Here is a 14,060-nt window from a genome sequence, read left to right on the forward strand (position 1 = left end):
CCACACCGGTCGACATGGGACAGCCAGAAGAGCTCTTGGGAAGCAGCCCTATTGAGGACCGGGATGTTGACGCACACGCGCAGCTCACCGCTCGTGTCCTGTGCGGGAGCTAAGTTGTTGGGGAAATTGAACACCTATGGGGTCACAAGGATCCCTTCTACGTTTGGCAGGGGATTAGCTGCACGAAGAGCTGGTCGAGCCGTTAGCACATAGGGGATTTTACCAAGGTTCGGGCCGCAAAGATGTGTAATACCCTAGTCTTGCTTGTCTGGATATATGTGTTCTTGAGCTTTTGAACTAGCTACCGTGCGAGCACGGTCCCAAAGTCCGAATCCTCTCTCTGTATGACTTTGGCCAACTTTTATATGCAAAGGGGTTGCCACAGTGGCATACAGGAGGTGGCAAGCTACAGTGCACGAGCTTATCACTCGGCAACGTAGGACAAACGCATTTAATGTGTTACCTACGCGCCCTCTTGCTTTATCAGGGACAGCAACAGAAGCCATCCCATCCTTGGCCGCTCCTCCATGCTTCGGCACACATCTAGGATGACGAGGCATGCAGTGCCATGCTGGCTAACTAGCTGCTGTGTTGGCACAATGGTAAAGCCTCCGCGAAGATCTGCATGCTGCCACGTAGGTGCCCGTTTAGTTGGCACGCCTATCGTCGCACTGGAGTGGTGGTGAGGTGGCGAAACCTTGCCGGGCGTGGGTCTGGCCGCGGCCCAGCGATCGTCCCCGGCAAGGCTTGTCAGGGGCCTTGGTCGTCCCCGGCAAGGGTCTTGCCGGGGGTCTTCATCTTCTGGTCCCACGTGGATCTTGTGGGTTGTCAATCTTTATGAGGATCTGCATGCTACCAGGCATGTGCTCTCCAGGTCTTGGTCTTAACATTGTCGATGATGTTAGAGCTCTCAGGCCAAGGGTGATGGACTTGCTGGTGCTGTGCAGGTTGCCTCGACAAGACCCTTGCTGGGGTGGGCCAGCTCTCCCTATGCTCCTTGTTCTTTGAGTATCCGCCTTGGTAGTATTTGGTTTTTTTCCTGTGCCCCCACCAAGCCGTGCCGCTGGTGTTGCTGCGTCTGCCCGTGCATCGGTAAGGGGTACAGAATTAGCCATACTTTTGTACACCGACATGCGTTGAGCAACGCGGGCCGGCGCTTGCCATGCATGGCCCGCGCCTCCTGAAGATCTTTGATTTCCCTGGTTATGAACTCCTTCCCGCTCAGTGCTCCATGCCCTGTGCCTTGCTCCCGGAAGCGCGCGTTGAAGCACGCCTCCACATGGTGCCCAAACGCCTCCCTCGTGACGCTGGCTAGGTTAGAGGCCCTCGAGAGGAGAGCCCCCAAGCCCAACCTGACGGGTCACCGTGCATGCCTTCCTATGCGAGAGGGATAGGCGCCCCAGCAGAGGGCGAGGGCCTGAAGTGTGACCATCAGGCACCCCAACCTCCAGAGGGCCCCTGAGGAGGAGCTGGTTCTTCTTGGGGGCGACCTCAGGGGGATTGGTAGTGCCCTCTCCATCCGAGTTTTCGACCGCCGTAGCCTGGTAGGTGTGCTCGAGGGAGCACACCACGTCCTTCTCATCGCATACAGCCGTGATGATGCCGCAGTTTCCTGGCATCTTGAGGATGTTGTAGCCGTGGTGAGTTGCTGCGATGAACTTGGTGAGGGTTGGGTACCCGAGGATGGCATTGTACGAAAGGTGGATGTGAGCGATGTCGAAGTCGATGAGCTCTATCGGTCTACAAAGGTATGGACACTTCTGTACCCCTTACTAGTGCACGGGCAGACGCAGCCGTGGACAGTCGTGGCCACACCTACGACAGGGCGTGGTGAGGCAGACGAAAGCAAAGCCCGAAGGCCACCAAGGCAGACACTCGAAGCACGAGGGGCGAGGGGCAACCCGCACCAACACCAGAAAGTCCATCACCCTTGGGGCTGAGAGCTCTGACACAATCGACAATGTTAAAACTAAGATCTGGAGAGTGCATGCTCGATAGCATGCAAATCTTCATAAGGATTGTTGACCCACAGATCCGCCTGGGACCAGAAGACGAAGACCCCCGGCAAGACCCTTGCCAAGGACGACTCCAAGGCCCCCGGCAAGCCTTGCCGGGGACGATCGCTGGGTCGTGGCCAGTATCGCGCCCGGCAAGGTTTCACCACCTCACCACCACTCTAGTACGACGATAGGCATGCCAACTAAGCAGGCGCTTGCGTGGCAGCATGCAGATCTTCGTGGAAGCTTACCACGACACCAACGCAGCAGCTGGTTGGCCAGCATGGCGCTGCATGCCTTGTCGACCTGGACCCGTGTCTAGGCGAGGAGGAGCGGCGAAGGATGAGAGGGCCTCTGTTGCCATCCCCAATAAAGCGAGAGGACACATAGGCAACACATTAAATGCGCTTGTCCTACGTTAATCGAGCGATAAGCTCATACAAGTGTAGCTTGCCACCTCCTGTGTTCCACTGTGGCAACCCCTTTGGATATAAAAGGAGACCCGAGGCATATAGAGAGGGGATTCGAACTTTTGGACAAAGCACGCACCGTAGCTAGTTGAAGAGCTCAATAACACACATATAACCAGACAACTAGGACTAGGATATTATGCTCTTTGCAGCCCGAACCTGGATGAAAATCCCCTATGTGCTAATGGCTCGACCTGCTCTTCGTGCAACTAACGCCCCGCCGAATGTAGAAGGGATCATTGTGACCCCCATAGGTGATCGGTTACCCCAACAAGCTCGGTGAGGTAGTTGTTGTGCTTGCCGAAGGTGACGGGGAGACGGATCTGCCCTATGGGGTTGGTAGAGCTGTCAGTCACTCTTGAGAATGGCTTGGTGGGATAAAGCTGGTCGTATGGCACCTAGATCCTATCAAATGTCTCGGCGGAGAGGACATTGAGCCTAGCACCACCATCGATGAGTGTCTTGGTGGCGAGAATGTTGTTGATGGTTGGCGAGCAGAGCATTGGGAGCACGCCTGAAGTGGCCGCGCACTTGAGCTGGTCTGAAGAGTCAAAGGTGATGGAGTACCTAGACCACCTGAGTGGACGCGACGCCTTGAGATTGGGGAGGTTCGCGTTCACCTCACGAGCGAACTGCTTGAAGATGCAATGGGAGGCAGGGGCCTGAGAACCTCCCAGGATGTAGGCGATAGCATGAGGCTCTTGGAAGCCCCCAGCTGCATCATCCCTGGCGGTGGTTGTCGTTCCTTCTCGGTGGCAGTGGCAATGAAGGGAGGCCAGCATTGCCCTGAGGGCGATCCTCACGAGGCTGGTCCCGCCATGGACCATCACGAGGCTGGTCCGGCCAGCGGTCCTCACGAGGCTGGTCACGCCAACCCTAACGGGGCCACGATCGTCCCAGCGGCCTCCGCCGCGACCTCCTCTGTGGCCATAGCCATGGTCGTTACGCTCGGGGCGGCGGCCAAGGTGCCCATCCCGAATGGCCCTGAGCTCTTGGCAGTCGTTGGTGTTGTGGCTGTGCATGTTGTGGAAGAGGCAGAACGGGTGGTTGCCTTTGGAAGACGCAGGGTGATCACAGTCGTGCTTCATCTCAGGCTCGACCACCAGCACCGCTGGGCCCTTGCACTTCACGTCCTTTGCCTTGGCATTCTTGTCTTCTGGGTCGGCCTCTGGGAGCTCGAGGAGCGAGAGACGGCCTTCTTCTCCCCTCGCACAGCTAGTCGCCATATTAAACATCTCCAGAGCTGAGCACATGCCCTCGTGTATGGCGAGCTCCTCCTTCATCTTGACGTCCTGGATGCCATCAGTGAACACTGAGATGACGGCCTCGTCCGACACCTTGGGGATCTTGAGGCGGACGTTGGTGAAGCTATGGATGCATTTGTGCAATGTCTCTCCTGGTTGCTGCTTGATGCGCCACAGGTCTCCAGCTGTAGGAGCGCGGTCGCGGGTGCCTTGGAAGTTGGCGATGAAGCGCTCCCGCAGCTTGTCCCAGCAGGAGATCGACCCCACCGGAAGGTTTAGGAGCCACGAGCGTGCTCCATCCTTGAGAGCCATAAGGAACCAGTTCGCCATGACCTTCTCGTAACCACTCACCGCCTTGATGCTCAGCTTGTAGAGCTGAAGGAACTCGGCCGGGTCGGGGGTGCCGTCATAGCGCGGAGGAAGATCCGGCTTGAACTTGCCGGGCCAGACGACATGGCATAGCTCTAAAGTGAACGCTCAGCACCCCGTCATGGCCACGGGAACTCGCCGCGGAGGGGGAGCGCGATCTTAACACCCACGTGCAGTCGCCTCAGGCTGCACGTGGTCTTGACGCGGGGGCGCTGGGGGATCTAGGAGCGCACGAGCCTCTCCCTGGGGCTGCTGCATGACCCGACAGATGTCTTCATCGCGCGCGGGCATCCTGCGCGGCTAATCGCTTTGAGAGGCATGGCGCCTTGGCTCGGGGATGACATCTTGCTGAAGAGGAGGAGGCGCGCTGAGAGCCACATCTCCCGCCTGGGGGCGGCGGGGGAGGAGCGAAGGAGACAGCACAGTAGCCTCTCCAGCAGCACTGATGAGCACGACGATGCAGTCCAGCCAGTCCTCGTAGTGGTCCTCGGTCGGACGGTAGCGCAGAAGCTCACGCGCCACGAGCAGCGCCAATTGTGCAATCGCCGGCCCGCGACGATAGTGGGAAGACGAAGCAGCAGCCTGGGTCAGTGACGGAGTGGCCGTCACATTGCACAGAGGGTGCAGCAACGAATCCTGCTGTTCGTGGGCTGCAGGGCTAGAGGCGGCGTTTGCCACGGGCGACGGGGAGCGACAGGGAGCACCGTTGCCCACGGGTGCTGTCTAAGCGACACCCGTGGCGAGAGCTGCCCGGCGCTCAGCACGAACTCGACGAGTGTCCGACATGAGAACATCGGAGCGATGGCAAAACAGCCAACGGAAGAGAGGCTTCGACACGCCCCTACCTAGTGCGCCGAATGTCGGATTCCGAGCTCCACAGACCCAAGAAAGGTTCGAACTCTCGGGCGTGTGTGAAGAACTCAACCTCTCTAGATGATCGACTCGCTGCTCTCACGTCCTAGCTCGATGAACAGGCAAGAAATGCACACAACAGTTTACCCATGTTCGGGCCAACTTGCTGTGTAAAACCCTAATCCTGCTTTGTCGAGGATTAGCCTCGCAGAGGTAGAGGACGAACTAGTACAAGGGGAAGAACGGCCTCATGAGTCTTGTTCTTGCGGTGGTGGCAGCTTCGAGGAGCTATCCGTCTAGGAGTCGACCCCTTGCTATGGCGGTGGACATGCTATATTTATAGTGGCCTTGGTCCTCTTCTCCCAAAACTTAGGCGGGAAGGGATCCCACAGTAGCCACTTTTGAAAGGGGACAAGTAGTACATCTTATCCTGACAAAAGGTGGTCTTCGCCTGCAAAGCTTCTTGTTGTGACGTCATGGTGGGCTCGACGATGACATCCATCTTGCCGTTCTGGCAGTCCTGGTCTTGTTGCACGCATTCGGCAACCTTTGGTTAATTCCTTGGGACTTTGTGCCTGCGCTTGCCTCGTCTGCACTAAAGAGGAAACCTGTCGCTCTGTGCTCGCTGGCGCGCGCCTGGCATTGGTCATCATGGCTGACGTCACCTCAACCTCATGAGGTGAGTGCTTGCATAGAAATCTATGCTCCTCGGGAGGCCGCTTGGGGAGGCTGCTCCTTCCGGAGGTCTTGATGTCGTCCACCTCGCGAGGCTTGTCCCCTCGGGAGGGTCTTTTGTTGTCGTGGCTGAAGATGGGCCGTACCAGGCCTTCAATGGAGCCACGCCGGGGGCCGCAAGTAGGCAGGTCTGGGTACCCTGGTTCCCTGAACGCCAACTCACTTATTAATGGTTTGGTTAATTAGTTGTCATCTTCAGTTAACTATTTGGTTCAATTCTGCAAATATGATGTTCAATTCTTCGGGCTTCAATTTTGTATTGTCTTCCATGTGAGAAATAAATTGAATTTATCTTTACAAAATAGATGAGAAACAGATCCAGTTGCTATATTTCCAAGTTGTCAAACATGCTTGGTTTGGTTAACTGTCTGATCTTCTAGTATGTTATACATTGTGCAATGTGGTGCTCAGTTAATGTTTAGTTCATATGTTGTGGTGTTTAGTTAACTGTTTGGTTCAATTTTGCAATGCGATGTTCAATTGTTGTGGGCGCATTCTGTTATTGTATACCATGTGAGAAATAAATCAAATTTGGTTGTACTAAATACATGAGAAACAAATACAATTGCTATATTTCCAAGTTGTTAAGCATGCTTGGTTTGGTTAACTGTCCGATCTTCTATTAGGAGTATGTTATATTGTGCAATGTGGTGCTCAGTTAATGTTTGGTTCATTAGTTGTGGTGTTTAGTTAACTGCTTGGTTCAATTCTGCAATGCGATGTCTGATTGTCGTGGGTAGAATTTGGTATTGTTGTGCATGTGAGGAATAAATCGAATTTGGTTGCACTTAATACATGAGAAAGATATACAATTGCTATATTTCCTAGTTCTTAATCATGATTGGTTTGGATAAATGGGTTTTCCATGTGGCTTGAATTAATATGATGAATCTGCAATGTGCTTATTTTTCATCATCATATTTTATTGATAGCATGCGAACCCTCACTTAACCTGATCACTAACTACCTTATATGTGTTGCAGGGAAACAATGGGAAGCACTGAGGTTTACAATCGAGGTTTGCACATGCATTCTCCTTTGTCTAATAGCACATTATTGTGCAATTGCAGGAACCATTCAAATATTTTGGTTTTTAGCAATTTGTTCTTGAACATGTAGGTCCTGCTGTTAGAGGTTTTGACCCACTATTCGACTCTTTTGCATATGGGGAAGTGAGTTGTCCATGAATATCAGTCAAGTCAAGAAACTCAGAAAGATTGTTAGGATAAAGAAATTAGCGACAAAAAACAACAAGATCTTTGTCTGCACAATGAAGAAGACATTAGTTCACTACAGGATGGTACTAACTATTATACCTTGCCTTCTTTTATTCCTTTGCCCCATTTCCAATATAGAGAAGATATTTATGCAAATCCTTGTTTTCAGGCCTTTCCAAAGCAGTTCACTGATGACTACCTCTCAAACCACTTGTATGATTAGGAGGCGAGGAAGGTATTCATACAACACCCACGGTTCAATATTGAATTGTTCCCGAAGAGGACGAAGGATGGACGGTCAATCATGCCCAGGTACTCGCATATAGTTGAAAAGACCATCAACATCAATGAAGGCTCAATATTCGCCTTCCGCTTCAGCAGTTTTCAAGATGAGATTCATCTTTCTATGTACCATCTATGGTGCTAATTTTGAAATGTTATAGATGTTGCATGTGAAACTTGGTGCTGGTGCAGTTGCGTAATGGGGTAGCTGAGTGCTGAAGCTATATGATGTTGTACTCTGATGTATTTCAATTATGAAATCCTGCTTCCTTAATATGAAAATGAAATATATTGTGTGCTTAATATGAAATTTCAGTTAGATTAATAAATGGATTATTAATAATAGGACAATTATCCTACTAATGGCCAATTAGCCTGCTAATTGGGTCTTTCTATTGCAAACGGTTATTGAGAAAACACCATGGGCGATGACCTTAGGCAATGCACATAGTTTCCAGGAATAAACCGTGTTGGATCAATGAACAATCACACATGACATCCTCTTGAAAACTGTTTGCGTTAGGCCACCTTGTTTAAAGGTTTACCACATAAGAAGTGTGTGTGATGGACAGCCTATACCACACAGTTTCTTCTACACACCGTGTGTGATGCATTCAATAACAAAAAAGATAAAAATGTTAATATCGTCTGCAATGGCAATGATACCACAAACTATTTAATGGCGAAAACTGTGTGTGATATACCTGCCAACGGAAATGTTTTCCTTGGAGTGACTGTGTGGGATGTCTATACGAACGGAAACGTACTTCTTGGATTAACTGTGTGGGATGTACATACTAACGGAAACGTACTCCTTGGATTCACTATGTGGAATGTACATATGAATGGAAACATTTAGCCGGGACTGACTATGTGGGATGTACTTACGACGATGGAAACGATTTGGCATGTATAATTGTACTTTTTTAGCACTACTATATGTATAACCGTATTTGATCGCTCGCCCGTCGCACACGACCTCACTTTGTCAAGCGTGCGTGACCGGAGGGCCTATCCCCGACGGTTTCTGGGTCATGTTGGAAGGACCCCCCTATCATAGTCACTCACTTGGCGACAGTTCAAAACACCGTCGCGGAAAGGGGTTAAAAATCATTTATATATCACCTTGCTGTACCGATGCTTGTTAGGATAATTGTGCTTTGGACAAGGTCCATTGAGTACTTCCTCAAGATTCTGTGACCTTCCTTCATTGAAAGGCGGCTCGCCATTACCATTACGATGTTGATTCTTAAATCTGGCATTGGTGTTGGCCACAAAGTCTGACCCGTTGTCAGCATATTTACACTTTCCCTCATTGCCTTGGCCATTATGGTTACCATTATGGCTTGAGGTGTTCTGCTGCCGGCCCTTTCACTGCCGTTTTTCCTGCCCTTACTAGATTTTATCATCATCAGAACCAGGATCCTTTGTACCGTTAGAGTTAGAATATCTGGTTAGTACATACATGAGCTTACCCATGTCCATGAACTTGCGTTTGAGCCGCCCTAGCTTCTGCACCATAGTCTCAAAGTGATAATTCTTCTCCAAAAGCAACACAACTTGAGCCGCCCCAATGCTACCTAAAGATAGCCGCAACTCAGCGGCCCCAATGATGGGCTGACTCGTTTTCTCACTGCACACAGTGATATAGATCGAGAATTGTCATCGGCTGCTCGCAAGTGCCTTGAAAATTCTAGATGAAACGCACTTTCAACTCCGTACATGTATTGATGGAATGGTGGGCAACCTCTTCAGCCATGTGCGAGCTGGCCCCTCAGGTATCATAGTGAAATACTTGGCACATACTACCTCACTGACGTCCAACATCTCCATTGCTAGCTCGTAACTTTCAATCCAAGCCTCTGGAGGAAGATCCGCCGTGTAGTTGGGCACCTTGCGTCGGCCTTTAAAATCCTTGGTTAAGTTCTTGTTACGTACAGCCGGCGCTTGTTACATAAAGCCGACACTAGGCATGGTACTCCAATGGTTCTGGCATTGACCCTGCTCCTACTGTGGCAGAAGGGATCATAGGGGCGGCTGATAAGCCCCAGGTTTGGTTCCTCTGCCCCTCAACAGACTCTTGCATGGTCCACAATTGCCTGAGCATCATCCCTCGGATTAATAGGCGGGTTAACCTGGGACAGGTTACAGTGACGTTCACTGCTTGACACTGTCGGCGACTCAGTGTGCTAGTTGTAGCTTTGACTCGATAATGGTGTAGAATGTAGATGGTCCCGATAGTAACAGTAATTAGCTTGTTGAGAAATCGCTATCTCCAACAGTTCAATGTCGTTCAAGGTTTGCACCACACCTGGTAACTTGCTTGTCACAGGAATTGCAGTAAGCCGGGTTGCCGCCACCAGCATGTTATCCACTAGGTTGGAGAGTGACCCGGCGGTGTCTGGAAGTGAGGCGGTGGCAGCCGGCCGAGGCAGGGGCCAACCACCGGCTCCTCCCTTCTGACTGGCTCAAATAGGAGTGGTTGAGCCACTGCCCCACTCCCAGGTGCATTAAGGGTTAATTGGGGTATAACCGGCACTCCTGGCATGCTTGGACCTGCTCCTGCCGTATTAAACAATCATACCGGCTCATATATTGGAGGCATACGACTATGGTACCTCTGTTGATGAATTGCAATATAAGCATGCTGCTCAAGGTTTAGCTGCCAAGCCCGTGTCTTCAAATGCTCTCATTCTGCATAATTTGTGCTTGCAGCTCAGCTGCCAGGGTGTTCTCTGCATTGATTTCCTCCTGGCCCTTGGTCATCTGCTCTCGAAGCTTTGCGATCTTTGCATTAAGCTCTTCTTGGTTTGCTGTTGTGACCTCGGTCGCCAGTCGGTTTGTTAGGTTGTTCATCAATTCAGATGAAACCTGGGCTGGCGGCCTGACTGAGCCGGATCCTAACGGTTCAGTCACTACTACTGCTTCGGCTATGGTGGTTTTGAGAGCCGGCGCCATCCCTACCATGAAGATGGCGGCTCGGCACGGTGGCTTGTAGGGGTCTGGAATACTGTTGCCATCGGAACAACCCCCAAACCCTTTGTTCTGGAGCTGGTACATTGACTCCGTGTCTCCGGTCGAAGACTTGCCATCGGTGTAAACGAGAGTGTCTCCCCTAGACACGGAATTTTCTGTGAGTTCCGTGCCTAAACTAATGAAGACATGCTTTCGACCGGCTTGGATCCGGGCGGGTTGCATGTGCCGAGCCAGCTCGATGATGTCGGTGCAGATGTCTGGCCTAGGCTCAAATTCGCCGATCATGCCGATGAAGACGTGGATTCCGCCAAAAGGGTCCCGGTACTCGTACTCGATAGAGTCGGTGGGGCCTGAGTCGGCGTCGTCGATGTAGAGCTTGCCGCGGTGACTCCTGGTCATCCTGCCGATGACATATCCCACGGTCCCTCAGAGAGAGCCCTTCAAGAAGTCGAAATAACCGTGCGCTGGCCCAACGGTGGGCGCCAACTGTCATGGTTTTGTCACGGCAGATGTCCTAGTGTGAGGACTTACATGTGAGGCCATCGCAACTAGGTGATTAGCTTGTCGTGGTTGAGAGGGACGAGAGACACAAGTTTACCCAGGTCCGTCCCCTCACGGTGGAGGTAAAATCCTACTCTTGCTTTTCTGCTTATTGCTTGAGTATCAATTACAAGGGAGAGGACTCGCTTGACCTAGCTATCGATTGATTGTAACCTGACCTTTCTGTGTCGGGGACTCACCTTTATATACAGGTCGAGGCATCCGGCTTACAAGACTCCGGGTCATTTAGACCCATGACTGTGTCTAACTCTAAGTCGCCTTGCCTTTTACGACAAGATACTGTATGGAAGCTTATGCCTCCGGGATGACCGCCATCTTCTGGTTCTGGGCCCTAAGCCGGCCCATCTCGTGAGCTGCCCTTCCAGCCCTACGTCTTGATCACTTTGGCCCATCAGAAGTCTGGCTCCAAGAGTCACCGGTAACATGACCCGGCCCTTATACGGCGGGTCATATCGTGGGATTATACTCCTAACAGTTTTGTCATGGCACATGTCCTAGTGTGAGGACTTAATTCTGAGTCCATCGCAACTAGGAGGTTAGCTTGTCGGGGTTGAGCAGAATCGAGAGACACGAGTTTACCCAGGTTCGGCCCCTCACGGTCGAGGTCATAGCCTACTTCCTGCTTGTTTGCTTATTGCTTTCTAGATCAATACAAGGGAGCCTATTGGTTGACCTAGCTACTGATCGATTGTACCTTAGCCCGATCTGCCTCCGGGACTCGCCTTTATATATAGGTCGAGACCTGGGGCTTACAAGAGTCCGGGTTGTACTACAATACGTGACTTCGTATGTTTCTAACTTGTCTCCTAAGTAAGGAAACTCCTGGCGACTTTAACTTTGGGACTATGATCCGTCATCTTTGGACGCTAGGCCCTCAGCCGGCCCATTATGTGAGCCACCCAACTGGTCCTGCTCCTGGGCGCATCGACCCGTCTTGATGTCGCTCCCAAGCCGCCACCTAGATGACCCGACCAAATCATGGCGGGTTATGTCGTGGGGTTATATCCCCAACCGGAATGGAGCATCGGAAAACTGTAGGATTTGTTCCTTTAGTGTCTCTTTCAAAGAAAAACCATACGAATTTTAATTTCCACTTGGCCCTCCTTTTCAAATTCCTATTGATGAAGAACAAGACTAAGTGATAGTAGCATAATAGCATTATAATTGTACATTTTATTGTGGTTTGACTTAATTTGACCATGCTTCTTTGCATTCCTATGAACCAAACACCCAGATTGACAGAAATCTTGGGTTTTTAAATTTTCTGTTTTGCAAGTGCATTCCTATCGTACTCCTATGTATTTCCTATCCCTGTGTTGCTAGAATCCTCCAATTCAAACGAGCCGTGACAGAATTACTTCTATTACAGATACGTGTCAAAGAAAACCTTGTGTAGCGAACAGACCTCAAACGGTCAAGTCTCTATGCATCAATGTCATCCCTGGATCGATAATGCTGACATGCACAGTACTCGAGGAATTATAACATAGTTTCAGTCAAACACTTATTACGTCGAGTCCTCATAAAGAGTATGATTACATAAATTAATCATGGTTGAAGGCCATCTAAACTAGATACCTGCCGAAGTTTTGAATGTAAATGAGTCCATCAACTCCAACGGCATAGCTGAGTGCAAAACAACGACCTATCGCACCTTATTCGTTGTTTGAGTAGTCTGCAACATAAGACGTTGCAGCCCGAAACGGGTCAGCACATGGAATATGCTAGCATAGTTACACTATAAAGCAATGATAATGCAAGAACTATTTCTACAGGCAATATTTCGTTGGTGGAGGCTGTAAGTTTCATGGTTTTGCATTAAGCTAGTTTTTCCCTACAACAAAGGAATAGACTTATTTAACTACTCCCATGTTGCCCATTATTTGAGAAGGTAACCCCAACTCAAATCCCAATTAAAAGTATCATCATTAACCCAACATCATAATTAATTAGAGTAACGTGATGAGATCACAATAATAGATTCAAGTACCAGATACTCAAGACGTCCATAACCGGGGACACGGCTAACCATGATTAGTTTATACACTCTGCAGAGGTTTGCGCACTTTTCCCCCACAAGACTCGACCGCATCCATGATCGGATGATTGAGACATAGCCTTTCTGAAGCATTAACTCTCTACTCCGGGTAGACAGTACCACCTACATCCCTCTACATCTGCTAGTCTACCTCTTCAAGAGCTCACGCAACTTACTCAACTATGCCAGAGCCCATAATGGCTTGTGGCTGCACACGGAAGTTTCTAGCATGAATAATCTCATGATCCCTTTGAGCCTGGGTGGCATTCCATGGATAATCACATGGTAACCCCGGGATTTCCTAAAAAAGGCAACACATGGTTCCCCAGGTGCCTCAACCAATCCGCCCAGATGTGTATTAATGTTGCCACCTTAATGTTATCCAATTAAAATAACTCTCAAACTTCCATGTGTGAATCACGATCCAGTCCTCGTCTACGAGCAGGCTAAGCAATAAAAAGGATAACGTATATTCCCGGGGTGATCAAAAGGTATCAGGTTCCTACCTCAAGCACTACAACCAAAACCACATGTTCCCAATCCTACCAATGCAAATATTTGTGTAGCTGAACTAATGCATAGTAAAAACTGGGTATAAAAGAGTATGATCAAAGTGTAACTTGCCTTGTTGACGATCTGCAAACTCTAGAGATTCGTAGTAACAAGCTTCGCACTCTGGGTAATCTAGCATAGACAAACAATAGCATTTATAAGCAATCACTCAAACGAAACATGAGAAAACTTGAGAAAAGATCCAAATCAAACACAAAACAAGCAAACGGCTTAAACTAACAAGAGTCAAAACCTAACAGTAATATTAACATGTGAATTAGATCTTAAAAGTAGGTACATGTGATTAGCTATGATTTGCAAAAAAATCAACTCAAACGGAGCAACGAATCTCGAAATACAAACGAAACAAGATCGTTTACTAATCTAAACTAAATTCAAATTTTACAGTACCAAAATCATGTTCAAGTTGATTAACTAGAAACAGGGCTTTGAGACGAAGACTTTGGCGTTGGTTTCATCTAATTTGGATAAACGAGTAAAAAGTTATACTAGTTTAAAGATCAAGGGTTAAATCACGATAAAAATACTCACGGATAAGTCCCTGGCCGAATAAAAAAGAAAAGACTAACGAACGAATGTTCGCTATCTGGACCTATCCGGCGAATAACGTTCGTTAAAATGAATGAACGGACGAACGTCCGCTAAATAAGCTAAACCGAATGAAAACCGATATAAAAAAATAAACCGGAAAACTAAAAAAATCAGGGTTAAAATAAAAAAACCGACCGGTCAACGGGCGGGTCAAC

Source organism: Triticum dicoccoides, chromosome 6B (genome assembly GCF_002162155.2).
Source record: "Triticum dicoccoides isolate Atlit2015 ecotype Zavitan chromosome 6B, WEW_v2.0, whole genome shotgun sequence".
NCBI lineage: Eukaryota > Viridiplantae > Streptophyta > Magnoliopsida > Poales > Poaceae > Triticum > Triticum dicoccoides.